General features: G+C 32.1%; 1 long non-coding RNA gene across 1 annotated transcript in view; it reads right to left on the reverse strand.

Moving 5' to 3' along the window:
* Positions 1–11,406, reverse strand: part of LOC129400044 (uncharacterized) — a 30,578-nt gene extending 19,172 nt beyond the window's left edge. The window contains exons 1-3 of the long non-coding RNA XR_008627388.1: positions 11,276–11,406; positions 10,177–10,296; positions 4,914–5,107 (exon numbers count right to left, since the gene is read on the reverse strand). This is a non-coding gene — a long non-coding RNA (uncharacterized LOC129400044). The remainder of the gene's footprint in view (positions 1–4,913; positions 5,108–10,176; positions 10,297–11,275) is intronic.
* Positions 11,407–16,173: the final 4,767 nt, after the last annotated feature.

Raw genomic sequence — 16,173 nt, forward strand, 5'->3', positions numbered from 1 at the left:
TGAAATCAGTAAACTCAGATCAAACACTGGTTCTGTTGGATTTTTAGTCAGGCTTATATATAGCATTGAAGATTAATTTTCTCCTCATTGAAATGAGGATGGGTATACTATACTTAAATCATTTTCTCCTATGAGCAAATGCTTCATACATGAATACAGATAACTTACCTACTGCCATATAAAAATAGTTTATTGACATAAAAAGAAGAAAATTTAACAGTAGTTATATTTAGTAAGCAAGAGTGAAATAAAGAATGAATTTAAATCATGATATTTAATATATTATTATGAAAAGCAACATAACTCTCTTAGAGTGATAGATATGATACTAAAATATGCTACTTATGAATATGTTTGGGGACAAGAATAAATCTATGGTACTGTTTAGCATCAGTAAAATTGACACTAAGAGAAATTATGAAATCATCAAAAAATAACAGTAAAATAAAGTATAGATGGATGGGAAATCACTCTCAGTATTTTTCTCACCATATAGAGTCCTCCTAGTAATTTATTGGACGGAGGAAATGTTTTATAAAAAAAATTAAACTAGTATCAACAGAAAACATACAATAGAAAATAAAATAATACATAAGAATTTATTCTTGTCACAATGAAAAATAAAGGCACGAATAAAAGGTGCTTAGAGCTTACTTATCTCAGACTTTCTTGGACTTCTTGTAAAAATCTCATAATAAAAGAACAAAGTCTCTATTAGTTGACTATACATTTCAAATTAGGTACTATATTATACTGTTTCAGTATATTCTAGGAATTTTATTCTGGCCTAAATGTATTTAGCATTAAACTTATCCTGAACTCCAACTAGAATTCATGTTTTGGGGGAGGGTTAAAAGTTCAATTGTGAAAGTTTTAACTGCAACTGGAGCAGAACATTTTGACAGTAACCTTTATGATAGTCATGATTGTGGCTGAACAACTCATCATTCGTTACAAATCCTCAATTCTCAGCAGAAGTGTCTGGGTTATAATTCTGGGGTTTTATTAAACCAATAATCATCAGAATCATTCCATTGCATCCTATAGAACATTTCTGGAATCATTCCTATAGCAGTACAGTACCATTGAGGCTGCTAATACAATCATATTAAATGAAATGTATACATTAACTGGAAAACTCTGCCTCGAAATTTGTTGATTATGATTATCAGAGATTTTATATTTAAGAATTCCAGAAAAAAAGTAATGTTTAAGTGTCTTTTAACTTACTAGGTATTCTCTGCAAAGTTAGTGCACAAGGAAACATTCATTAATTTGTTGAGTCTTGAAATGTGAAACATAAAGTAAGTTGTAATCCAAACACAGAGGAATGTTCATTTTTGACAGAATTATATAAAATACTGATACTGCATTGTAGAATTAACCCTCAAGATGACAAATTCAGAATAAAGCACGTAAGACTTTGCCAATTGTAAAAAAGAAAAGGTTAACTTGGTTAATTCTAATTTAATGATTTATGAATAAAATGTAGAATACCATGAGTTTTAAAATTAAACAATTTTTATATCACGACTGTCACGACTGTCATCCCATTGCTCACTGATTTGTTTGAGTGGGACCAGAAACGTCTCTTATTGTGAGACTTATTGTTCCTGTTTTTGGCATATTGAATATGCCATGGGTAGCTTGCCAGGCTCTGCCGTGTGGGTGTGATACTCTCAGTAGCTTGCCAGGGTTTTCAATTTTTTTAAATCCTATCTTAGGGCTACATTTATAGTACAACAGGTAAGGCATTTGCTGGCATGCAGTTAACCCAGTTTCGATACCCAGCACTCCATATGGTCACCTCCATCCCCACCCCCGGAAGTTATCCCTGAGTTCAGAGCCAGAAAAAGGCCCTGAGCAGCTGAGTGTGGTTTAAAATCAAGCAAATTCCTTACATTAATTGCATTACAATCATTTTAGCAATTAAATTTTATTATTAAAAACACATTTAAATATCTAATACAAGTTGAATTCACTTGACGTAGAATATATGCATATATATAGGTAACTTTTGCATAAGTAGGTTAAATTTTGATATGTTTGAGGGTTCACTTACATTTAAAGAGTCAATTTAAACCATTGAATTTCTGCAATTATTTTTGTTCTTAAAATATAGGAAAAGAACATGATGAATACACAATTATACTTAGCTCAGGTTCTCCAGGCTCTGTGCTCAGGGGTCACTCCCAGTGGTGACTGGATGACCATATGGGTTCCAGGAATCGAACAAAGGTTCATGAAAGGCAAGAATCTTATCTCCTGTACTTAAGGTCTCTGGCCCCAGCAAACTTTTTGTTTTGTTTTGATCAAAATATGAAAGTCATGGAAGCAATATCAATATAGAGGTTATTGTGCAATTATAATTACTTAGAGAATAATTAACATATGAAAAAATTGAGTACTACCAATTTGTAACATTGTATATGTTTCAGGTATAGTATTTCTCCCCTGAATGACTGAATACTTCATACCACCCACATACCACTCACTGTAATGACTGCAAAAAGGCCAATCAGATGTCAATCAATCAACCTATCAGTTTCATATTCCCTATCTCATTTGATAATAGTCATTGCATTGTCATTGACTAATGTTCAAGGTTTAAATTTGTTTTTACTCTTTCCATTATTTCTTTTTGTTAGATTTTCTATACTTTTGGTAGTTAAAGTAATGTTCAAACTTACAGTAGCAATATACAAAATTACTATATCCCACCTCCACCAAAGAGAAGTGAAATTCATTAGTTATACAGTAGGGGGTAGGGGGTGGGGGCTGGGGGTATACTGGGGTTTCTGGTGGTGGAATATGGGCACTGGTGAAGGGATGGGTGTTTGAATATTGTATAACTGACATATAAACCTGAGAACTTTGTAACTTTCCACATGGTGATTTAATAAAAAGTTTAAAAAAAATAAAATAAAGAGACCTGAGCCTTCGTCACTGTCTTTACATCACTTTTAGTCGACTATACCTTGCCTATAGTCTTTATGTTTCAAATGATGCCAATGTAAAAATGTAAAAGATATGTTGGACCAGAGAGAGAGTTTGGGGTTTTTACATTTTTCTTTTCATGTGGTCGAATCTTTTCATGTACACCTGACATGACATAAGTTCCCTCTAGCACTACCAGGAGTCATTCCTGAGTACAATCCATGAGAAAGTCCTGAGTGCAACTTGCTTTGGCAAAAAACAAAACAAGCAAAAAAAGGAAAAAAACAAAACAGGCTATGTATGAATGTTTTACTGATCTTACCATGTTTTTATTTTTTGTTTGGCATTTAAATTTCTGTTTAGTATGTTGCCTTAGTCTTCAATTTATTTGCATTTTTGAATGTGCAACATTGCTGTCAGTTTTAGACAGCAAAAATGTGTCCCTTAGTATTTCCAGACATGTGCTTTGTTTACCTAAGATACTTGACTGAAAATAATTCTTCAAATTTGTGAGATCAAATGTATAATTTATATATGAAACACATTTTGTTGTATTTTATAAGATTTTTTACCCATGCCTTTTAATGATATTTTCATACACATTGACTTCTCTCAGGATTGTCTTTCTAATTTCCTTCTATAATGAATATATTGTTTAAATTTCAAAAAGATATAAACTGTAAGTTCAATTTACTGTTTTCTTACAGATTAATTTGCATTGTAGCAAACATATCTACCAATGTCGACTTGTATTGCTTACTTGCATTTACAATTTTCCATTTAAAATTATGTTTACAGTGCAGTGTTTCACAACCAGAGGTCATATGGCTCTTTGTGTGCCCCTGGAATATTCCACTGTGGTCACAGGTGAAAACCAAATAAAAGGGGATGGAGATACTGCATGAGATTAGGGGACAAAATGTTAGGATAGAAAACAGGAAGGAAACAAGGTCAGATGGAAGTCACAGTTGCAAAAAAAAAGTTGAAAAATGCAGGTTTCCAACCATTACAGAGGCAAGAGCAGGTGGGGGTGCAAAAGAAGGGTTAGACTCAGGGCTGAGGCAGAACCCCACTCTAGTTTAGCATGTCCTAGGAGGTAGTAGAAAGTGACTGGCTAGGCCCGAAAGAAGCCTCTTGTGGTTACAATTCAGGGATTACAGCAAACACATCTGCTAGGAACTATTAGGACATTATGTCTTCTATCAGTTTAGCAAGCCCCAGTAGTCTGTATACTCTTGAGTCTCTGAGTTCCTTTGTGGTTTTTGAGGAAGAGGCACTACATCAGGGCTTTAATTTTGTGGAGATTAAATAACCTGATTAAAGAATAAATATGAGAAAGCCACGGAAGCAAAATTACCCCAAAATATGTAGCAAAATATAGGGAAAATGTACACTTGAATATTGCATGTTAGAAGTAAATGCAAAAGGTGTCAGTATTTAAATCCCTAGTGCTGAAAAGGAATAAAAGCATTTTTAGTGTCTTGTGCATTGCCTCCAGGCACGTTGCTGAAAGTAACTTTTTCAACTCATACTATAAATTGAAAGCACAGGAAGAAATGAAACCTTTAAGAGCTGTTGAGAACTGATTTATGCCAATTGTCAAACTATTTTGATGGGATAGCTAGCTATTGATATTTGGTTTGCAAGATTAGCTTTGCAGGATAGTCCAGATGATTTGGACCTTGAGGTGAGTCTGCTTAAAAAAAAAAAAAAGGATATAAGATGCATAAGTAAAAGTGTTAATGGTTTCAAGAGAAGTTTAAAAAAATTATCTTTACTACCAAACATTTGAAACACCACGTGACACAGCTTTGCTTTCAATATATTAGATTTTCCTGCAGAGTTTTCTAAGCAATGGCAATAACAAAAACAGGCCAGCATTACTCCAGTACAGTTCATCATCTCTTTTACATTTTTTTTCTTTGTACTTTCTAAATGTTATTGTTAGAGAATCACAAACAAAAGCAAGTTCCTACTTTTTTCAGCTGGGACTCGGTTTCCCTTCCTGCTTCCTATTTCTGTCCTCTTAGCAGAGTTCACACAGTGAGCTATCAGGGTCCCTGGTGGAGCTAGTCTGACGTTGTCCACAATGATGCAACAGTCTGGGCAAGGTTGTCAATACCAATCCAGCAGAATGTGGCAAGGCCACTCCTCCCCGTCTCCTTGAAACCTTAGTGCAGAAGGGCGTTGAGAGAGGAAAGGCATCTCAGTAAGGAAATCAATAGGAGCCCAAAGCAGCAAATTAGACCTAAGCAAACCCTAAACACCCGTCCCCTTTAAAGCCAGGGTGGACATTGGTCCTCCGCGCTGTGCTCTCCAACTCTGCCACTGTCCCTTGAGCCACCCTTTGATTTGGCCAATTAGCCTGTGAGTGTGCGATCTACGTTTTGCTACAGAGGGTCAGAAAGAGTCCAGCGGTGGCTCGGGGTTGTGTCTGCCCGCCTGGAACACGGTGTTTAGATGAGATGAAAGTGAGATTTCTTGAACTCACTCAAACAATTTTTAAAGGTTTCTATCTTAAAATGATTCTGCTTCCAATCTCTAGTTTTGGTGTCGTTTTGGCTTTTTCTTGTTGTTCAAGCTCAACACAGTTTTGAGCGTTTTCTTTCACATTTTGCATTCGCATGTGACTGTCTCTGGTTTCTTTATCAAATTGATTTGATTTGTACAAGATATGTATGCTTTTCTATAGACATTTTAAAATTTTAAAAATTATTTTCATTTTTATTGAAATACATCGTTGATTATAGAGGTGACATATAATATACCTTATATATCCTTACTCAATTTTTTACAGATTATTTTGCTCTTTTCTGGACGAATATTAAAAATGATATCAATTGATCTACTTCTGTCTCTAGTTTAGTCAGGTAGAATTCATTCTTAGTACACATATTGATTACTGCTTTACCTTCTTTATGTCCTATTTTTCTTACAAATATATACTTAATCTCCAATATATTTTCATCATATTGCATAAATTTTGAAGTATATGCTGAATGTGCTCCTATTGATATACTTTATTTGACACTTAGATTGTAAAACAATTGTATTAAGGTAATTAAATTTTAGAATAGTTTTTAATTTAATTACACATTGGGCTGACATGTTAGTGGCCAAGGTATTTCATTTGGAAATAGTTTTAGATGCTAATCATTTCTAAAATTAAAACTAATCTGTGTATATTTACTGGGTTTATTAGTCTTTGTTTAATATTTTATGTAAATTTCTCACAATATTTTCATTTACATTTTTGGAATCAATATTTAAATATTGATATAACTATTTACTCACCACTTTGTAAAACTTACATATATACAATTTTATTTTTTAAAATAACTCCAAGCTTATGTAATTTAATAAGTATTGTGTAATGTGACTCAAGTTTTCATTACATATCCCAATCAGAAAAAGTAAGAGAAGTTCTTTTCATTATATTTATTTTTGCATTTTATTTTAAAGGAAATGTTCAAATAAACTATTATGGACAAAAATAATAAGCAACTGGAAGTACATGGTTGTAAAACCATCATAGAACTAAAAGCACTGTGGAATATTTTACCTGAGTCATAGTTTCCTAGGTTTGTGACTATTAATTTGGTATTTTTGCTTAAATTAATTTACCTGATTCTAAAAATATTACTCCAAATTCTTTTATATTTCATGTGGCAATTTTCAGCTAAGATAAATGAAATCACTATAGTAAATTTCTTTTCTAAGAACTTTTGCATCTTTCCTCAATGTTTAAAGCTTTTAGATTATGTTTTGCATGTATACTGTTTTACAAATAGAATAAAAATATCACCATTGAACAATGTTGGAGTGATGCAGTGGGGAGGTAGTCATCTCAGAATCAATTGAGAGAATTTTCAGATTGCTTAAAGAAGGAAACTTTCTCGGGAGTAGTAGGTGATTTTTTATTTTTTACCTGAAAAGTGGAGAGTAGACCAATTAAATTTGGGAAACTTTGTGTAGATATTCCTTGTTTTATTTGTAGCTAAATAATGCAAAGTGTTTCAAGATTTGTTCTTCTTTTAAATGTAATATTACAAATTATTTCTGTTATTTATTGTTTTTATCTTTTATTTCTGAATGTTGACATTTATTCCTATGAACTGTATTGCAATATGTTTCAGTGCTTTCTGTTTCTGCTTCTTTTTCTTCTGGACAAAATTTTCAGCTAACTAAGAACTAATGAAGAAGCTCTCTCAAAAACATAACTAAATGCAGAAATATGTTGCATAGTTAAATGAAACAACCTGTCCTTTGTTTATATCCATTAACCTATAATAATAGAATATACAGTTTTCTTTTTAAATTTTATATTATTCACCTTTCTTATTCAAGTTCATTTATTTTTGTAAATAGTAAATATGCTTACAATTTCTAAATAATTTATGATTTTAAGCTTATTATTAAAAGTTTAGTTAAAACACATGACTTCTTTGTTGAATAATTATATTACATGTAAATAGCTCACTTAGTATTTCTTATTTCTTTGTTTTTGTTGATTTCAATGCTGAGATATCTTCATTTTTTCCTAAAAGTTCATTAATTTGGGATGTCTTTTTTTCCTCTAAGCAATATCTTAGCAGAACATATGGAAGGCACTTGGAAGGAAGTTATTTCTTCATATTCATTTGGTGAGTTATAAACAAACAAACCCATAAAATTCCTCAACAGAGTCTTCACAATTAATTACTGTTTTATAAATGGTTCCTGCTTACCACTTTCCCCAAACTTGTAGTTATTAGTTATACAACCAGAAAATCTGTACACATGTTGAACTTTTTAGGAAAAGTCTTGTTTAAATGTTTATCTATGTGAAAAGAATGTGAAATTTTCAAAAAACACAAATATCTCCCTTAATACAGATATATAAAAATATATGTAATATATAATATATATATATATTTTGTTATAAGTGATACATAGTGGTGCTCAGAGTTACTTCTGGATCTGTTCTCAGGAATAACTCCTGGTCATGCACACACCACTGTCCAAAAGTTTCTCTAGTACCCGCTAGGCATTTTGGTGTATTTTATTAAATTATGTTTAAAAAATTTTTTTTACAGTAATGAAACACATTATGAGAGTCAGGGCAGTGAGTTTCTTAAAACTCCCACATCTGTTCATTATCCAAAATTGTGCATTATCCCTTAGTCAGCCATTTCCTCCAATTATTTATAATTTTTGTATTTCATCAAAGACCCTTATAGTTTCCATGTATTTTAAAAAATGTGTTAAATACTATTTCCTATTTGTTACTCGTATGACTAATTTTTAGTTAGAATCCCAGTATGGAGACATATTTTATTTCAAAATAATCTTTTTATCACTATACTTACTACCCTGAGGGAAAAACCTAGAAAAGACACTAACTTAACTTTCATTTAATACCTTCCCATACTTTTTAAAATATATATGTATATTGCTGTTTGCAAAATATTTAATTTTCAATTGTTTAAATTTAAATGCTGTGTTTTTATTTTTGTAATCTTTTTCATATTTGTGACTATTTTATTAAAGCGTTATTTTATGAAGTAGAAAGCCTAGAAAGCCAGGAGAGAGCAAGAGTTGCATGCCATGGAATTATGTATTTTTAGGTAATAAATAATATACCACAAACTTATAAAAAAAATTTAACTTTTTTAAAGAATAATTTCTAAAATCATGCTATTGAAGTCATTTTTAATTACTGTGTGCTAAGTTACTTGATACATTTTTTAATTTTATATGTATTTTATGAATTTACTCATTATATAATGCTCTGTGGTCCCATTGTTCATTGATTTGCTCAAGTGGGCACCATTAACGTCTCCTTTGTGAGACTTATTGTTACTGTTTTTGGCATATCAAATGTGCCATAGGTAGTTTGAAGGCTCTGCTGTGCGGGCGGGATACTCTTGGTAGCTTGCTGGGCTCTCCGAGATGGAGGGAGGAATCGAACCCCAGTTGGCTGCATGCAAGGCAAGTGCCCTACCTGCTGTGCTATTGCTCCCAGCCTATCTCATTATATAATATTATAAGTATTTCCTGAATTGTCCATTTCATGCATATCCATTTTACTATACAGTTGTACACATAGAAAATGGACATTTTGACTTGAACAAGTCTTCTAACATTTCCTAAAGTTCATTTTTAAGTTATTTTATTAGACTAAATTTTATTTATTGAGTAGTTATGCACTTTGGTTTTGTTTAAATATTTCAAGATTCTATTAAGGGGATGGACTACTTTACCTTTCATTGCTTTATAAATATTCAAACCAGTTTCCCTTTAGTTTTATTATGTCATTTATAAACATGTATTCCATAAAGCTAGAAAAATGTTTTGTTATAAATTTTGAATATCTAAATTTAGTTCTTATGCCTACAAAACCACACAGTGAAAAGAATTCCTTTAATGTTGATTTAAGATTTATACATTTTTCTTGTTACTTTTTTTATTTTTTGCTTTTTGGGTGATACCCTGCAATGCACAGGGGTTACTCCTGGCTCATGCACTCAGGAATTACTCCTGGCAGTGCTCAGAGGACCATATGGGATGCTGGGGATCGAACTAAGGTCGGTGGCCTGGAAGGCAAATGCCCTACCCACTGTACTATCACTCCTGCCCCTCATCCATTTTTCTCACGACACTGTTTAAAGAAAATAATAGTTCCTATTTCAGGACCATTTGAAATAGCTCAGTGATTAATTTTTCTCTCTGATTTAAAATACTATAGCATTTAAATTGTTCCTATTATTTTATATCTTCTCATATTTTCATCCACTAGGAATCTTCATTGAGACCCTTTCCTAGTTACTCTTATAAAGTAAAATACAGAAGATGAGACATTTATTATTCATTATTGTAATGTTGCCTTAGTATTAAAATTGCTTATGTAAGTCCTTAAAATATATTTAAATACTACTCTTTATTTACTCGAGTGGGCACCAGTTATGTCTCCATTGTGAGACTTCTTGTTACTGTTTTTGGCATATCAAATACACCACGGGTAGCTTGCCCGTCTCTGCCATGCAGGCGAGTACTCTCAAACTGATGAGCAGTGGGATGACAGTGATACAGTGATACTACTCTTCATAAAATTATTTTAAAACTCTTTGAATTTTCTATTCTTAATAAAATAATACTTATAGAATTGCCAGAATTCCCATTAATTTTATATTTATGAGCTCGCTGTAATTATTCTGCAATCATTCCCATGCTCTGCATAAACTGTGAAAAATATCTTACCTAATAATCCCTTTTTGATACAGTTCTGCACAATTTCATTCAACATTTGCCTTCCTTCTTAATATCATCATTGACTTTCAATAGGTTGCAATCTTGAAGTATTTAAAAAAACCTGAAAAGCTGAAATTATGTAAAATGACAGTAATAACTATAATTTTTCTTGATGGTATTTAGTGAAAATTAGTAAACAGTGCTTATAAATTGCTGTGTGGTATTTGACTAAAAGTCAAAAATTAATTGTCATGTTCAGACACATTGATAATACTCAGAAACTTTTAAAATCCAAGATATTATTAAATTTTAATGTGTTTTAAAATTATTTAGCTTTTGTCAATCTGTTTAAATGTTTAGTATACTTACCTGCATTATTAGTTAAAATAACTGATACGCAAATAAAAATAAAGTGAATTTGGGTAAGGTAAAGTAACTTATTTGAATTTGTTCTATGAATGACTGTTTTTCACCAGTTTAATTTATAATAGTGTTACCAAAAAATAATAATATTTCTCAGATGCATATTCAATTAAATTATGCACACAATCTTATAAAGTAATTATGACATCTATACCATGCATAAAATAAAGCTTCATGTTTATAATTCTCTAAGAATTTAATTTCTTTTTTTTAGTGAATCACAGTGAGGTACAGCTACAGACTTACAAACTTTTGAGCTTACATTATCAGTCATACAATGATCAAGTACCCATCCCTCCACCAGTGCCCATTCTCCACCATCAATGTATGCCTATCCCACCACCACCCCACTCCCACACCCCGCCCCTTGTACTGTTAGCATAATATCAGGTATTTGGGATCAAAATCTGAGATAAGGGATGATGAGTCTTCAATCGTACCATTCATTCATTAAGAAAATCTGCTACTTTAGTTAGCCAAATTAATCAATTCTATCCCTGATTTTAGTTTAACACGGAAATTATAAGAAAACATGCAATCCTGCCATTTGCTACAATGTAAGTGGAGCTAAAGCATTTTATTTTGAGCAAAATCAAAGGAATAAAAACTAATACTTGAAGATATCATTTATGTGGCATACAAAGAAACAAAATGAAGGAATTGACAGTATTTAGTGATAACAAACCTTTGGATTTTGACTACAGAACTGCAGTTTTCAAGTGTTGGGCTTGAGGGCTTGAGGGTGAAGGAAGATGCCGACTGTATGAGACAAGGGTCAGTGGTGCAGGAATCTTTATAGTTTGCTCTCAAAAATTTGTGGTAATTCAGTTGCAACCACTTTGTAAATCCAAACCATTCACTTTAACACTATTGTAACTTGTTCTCTCAGCTACAATTAAAAGTAAACATCAAACAAAGAACCTTTTATAATACTTAAATTGTTTTAACTCTGGTCTTTCATAACAAGAAAAAAATCATCAGGTGGTAATGTGTATCAGCTCTGCATCTTATCCTGCATTCTATATTTTTGTTCTTCTTTGTCCAAATCTGTAAAAACAGAGGCAAAATCTTTTGATGTATGATCATGAAGGAAATAGTGAATTGAAGAATAATTTTTGGCCATGCATGTAATATTTTAGAGTTACTGCAAATAATGCCTAAACTAGAGATATATGTTCCATCATTCTTATTTTTCCTTTATTTTACTGAATGGGAAGCCTATCGTATATTTTGAATCCAGTGTTGTATTGAAATGTCTTTCTAAATAGAACACATAGATGAATGATGTAATCCTTCATTTTAGTAGACAACAATCTCTTTGTCTGAATTAAGAATCAATTTTTATGAGAATCATATTTTTGTCTAGATGGGTGTGAAGCAGTAAAATCTGCTTTTCATTGTCAGCCAATAGTTTTACAAGCCTTAACAAGATGGTTTGAGAGTAGAGAGTCCATCTGTTTTATGTGAAAACCATATACTTATTGGCTGTTTTGTGTGTTATAGGGGAGCTATGACAAGAGCCCTGATCTGAACTAGTTTCTTCATACTTTCTCTTCTCTTAAGGTTACAGTACAAATTTGCCAACTTTCTTCTCTCAAGGATATGAAAGGAGACACTTGAAGTGTCAATCTTGGAGATTCTAAAAGAATCCACAAGCCATGTTGTAACTATACAGTTTGTGGATAGACCATGCCTTCAATTCTTTTATCATGAAAGAGACACATAAACGTTTTGAGAACAGACTTAAAATTGAAGAAAACTTTGAATCTCTCCCCCTTTGTTCTAATATCAAAAGGAATTTTTAAATAAAGCCTGAGTTATTTATTTATTACAGAAAAGCTAACAACATTTCAGTTGTCTTTTTTAAAAATAATTTGAATAAACAAAATATATCTTCAAACATATACAAAAGTTAAAATATAAAGAACCGAAGATGCAGAGTAAGTGTGCAGAGGGTAAAAACATTTAGAAACTTTAAGATAAATTGGTTAATCTAGAGTAAATTTCAAATCCCAAGGTGAGTTAAATAAAAATTGAGATATTGCTTCTAGAAATATAAATTACTGGTTCTCATTCTAACAGTGGTATCATGTTAGAAGATTGTCTTCTATTAATTTTTTTAATAAAGTGTTACTAACATTTAATTTTTGTAGTGCTAGAGAGATACCAGAGCAAATAAAACACTAGTCTTAAAATAGCTGACCTGGAATGGACCAAAAATTTGAAAAGAGAGGGGAACAGAGAGAGAGAAAGATAATTTACATAGAAAATCTGCCTATATTTAAATATCCAAGTAGAAAAAAATGATATTGGAATACACTTGAAAACATCATCATAATCAAGATAAGAACTATATAAGTTTCTTATAAAATTTCTTTGTGTCTTTTTGTAACCTGTTTTTCCATTTATTTACATTATTCCAAGAAACCATTAATTTACTTTCTCATGTGATATATAGTTAGAATTTTCTTGTACACTATATGGCTGCAAGAAAATTGTATGTTTTAAGTATTATGATATATTTCACTTGGTATAAGTATCTAAGAGAACCATTTCCTACTCCTAAATCATTTCATTTTTTTGACTAACCATCTATTGGGTAGATACACAATAAATTGTTTATTGATGCCAACTGTATCGGCATCAAATTCTAAGGACAAAATTGTGTATCTCAAAGTATATAATATGATTATTTGATCTATTAAATATTGTTAAAAGCTTACAGCATTGATTTAGTATGGTTAAGTAATGCCAAGTGCTTAATCTAGCATCCATTTCACTTTCTCGCCATTTTGTTGTTAGTGTTTTAATGAAAATATTTAAGCCTACATTTATTCTAACTTTCCAGTCTACAACATAGTGTTGTTAACTGCAATCATTGTGCTGTACTGGGAGTGAGAGACTGAATATTCAGTGCTCCTCTGTCATCCTAGCAGTGCTGGAAGTTCACTAAGGAGTGATGTGGTAAAAATGTGGACTATGGGTCCAGAGAGATTGTGTAGAGGGCACAGTACTTACTTTGCATTTGGCAGATGCTGACTCAGTTCCCAGTACACACATGGTCTGCTCATACAGCCAAAACACCGACAAGAACAAAATCCTGAGCACAGAACGAAGAGTAAGATTTGAACACTGTTGGGTGTTTGCCTCCAAATGAAAACAAACAAACGAATAAGAAAATAAAGAGAAAAAATATGGGCCATTTGGTCAACATCATGCCCTCCCACCTACCATCTAAATTAATGATGTCCATCAGTCTACTTTGTACAATATATTAATTTAGTATGATTTTATTGATTCATTTGTGTTTTTAATATTTAGTAGAATCATTTATAATTAATATTATAACATCTGAGTACATTTGTTTTTATTGCTTTATAATAGTATTGTGTTATATTTACTTTATCATTTGAAATTAAAATTTTAAATAAAATATTGATACAAAAATATCCAAAATGAGGGAGATGCTTGTGTTGATGACATCCTTGAGCTATTATCTTTCAACAAATTATATTGATTTCCATGTATTACTGTCACTGTCATGTATTACATAAATATAATTCCTTGTCTAATAAAATGGTGTTAGAAGTTATATTTATAACAATACAACTATGAGATTTTTATTTCATTCTGCTGTCTTTAGCAGGTAGGTTTTTTCTATTTGTCTACCATATAAATTTTAAATGTCAAATTTACTTTTATTGCATATTCATCTCCTAAAACATTTGACTAGTGCTATCTAGTTCTGTTCTTACTTAGTCAATTTAAATGTGTTATATTTATATCTATTTTGTTCTGTATAAAAGTATTGGCAGAGTGAGATTCCTGACATTTTAAAGTAGGAACAATCAATTAAACATTATATTACACATTAGAAATAGAAATTGGAAAAATGTCAAGTCTGGAAAGAAAGATTATAAATAAATTAAATTCAAGACTGCATTAGTCACATAAATAGTTGACAAAGTTATTAGTTAAATATGAAAGTACTGAAAATAAAATAAATTTGGGGCCAAATTAGAAACAGAAATGAACATATATATAACATTAATGCTGATAGTGTTACTCTTTAATGGCACTAGAATGTACATGTATGTTCATTTCTGTGTAATTAAATATATAAATATATAGATGTTTATATAAAGTATAAACATATAGATGTTTGTATAAAGTGATATGATTATAATAACCAATAATTGTATTTAATGCTATTGATAATGAGGTTGTTCAGAGGTAAGCAAGATTGCAATGAAACATTAGTTCTAAGCACATAAATTGAGAATTGACTTACATTTAGAGTCCTTGAAAGTTAGGTAGCCTATAAAATGTAGTATATTGCATCTGCTCCTTGGTGCAGTAAAAGATATTGCAAGTTTAGTAACAGAAGAAATAATCAAGATTTTGTGGCTTTGGGGGATTTCTCCAAATCCTTCCTGATGTCACCGTGGGTGACAGAATTATATAATTCATAGTGTATGGTCTTAAATTTACTGTTTGTTTTCCAAATGCAAATAAATAGAGGGGAGAACTCTTTCCTAAAGGCAATCCATGAGAACTGGACTTTAATTATATCACAATAGAGCCAGGGATACAGTGCAAGGGTTAATGGTCTTCCCTTGCACAGCTCACATAGTTTGATCCCCAGCACCACAAATCCCTGCCTAACCTCCCCTCCCACACCTGCTCTTCATTGCTGATAGTGATTTCAGCACTTCATTATTGTGCTGATAGTGATATCAGCACTATTTCAGAACAGAGCCAGAAATAACCCCTGAGTACACAAGGTGGTCCCCAAACAAACAAACAAAAATCATGGTACAAAAAAGATTGACATTAATTCTGTCACCGTTCACCATTTCTAAAACTAAATACAGCCTTGTGATTCCATCCATTTTATTATCATTGAAAGGATCTATTCTGTTTTCATCTGAGAATTCTGGTTAAAGAATATCTAGCAAAAAATCACAGTAGAAATGACATCTGCACCTATATGTTCATTGCAGCACTGTTCACAATAGCCAAAATCTGGAAACAACTCAAGTGCCCAAGAACAGATGACTGGTTGAAGAAACTTTGTTACATCTACACAATGGAATACTATGCAGCTTTTAGGAGAGATTAAGTCATGAAATTTGCTTATAAAAAAAAAAAGACGTGGAGAGTATCATCCTAAGTGGAATGAGTCAGAAAGAGAGGAATGGACATTGAGGGACTCGACTCATTTGTGGAGTATAGAATAATATCACAAGTGGCTGACAACCATGGCGAGTAGATACAAGGTCCAGGAGGATTCACCCATAGCTGGAAGCCTGCTTCAGGAGCGGAGAGGAGAAGGCAGATGAAATAGAGAAGGGATCACTAAGAAAATGATGGCTGGAGGAATCAGTTGGGATGGGAGATGTGTGCTGAAAGTAGATAATGGACAGAACATGATGACATCTCAGTGTCTGTGTTGCAAGCCATAATGCCCAAAAGTAGAGAGAGTATGGGGAATATTTTCTGCCATGGAGACAGGGGGAGGGTGGGAAAGTGGGAGTATACTGGGGATATTGGTGGTGGGGAATGTGCACTGGTGGAGGGATG

Source organism: Sorex araneus, chromosome 1, assembly GCF_027595985.1.
Source record: "Sorex araneus isolate mSorAra2 chromosome 1, mSorAra2.pri, whole genome shotgun sequence".
Lineage (NCBI taxonomy): Eukaryota > Metazoa > Chordata > Mammalia > Eulipotyphla > Soricidae > Sorex > Sorex araneus.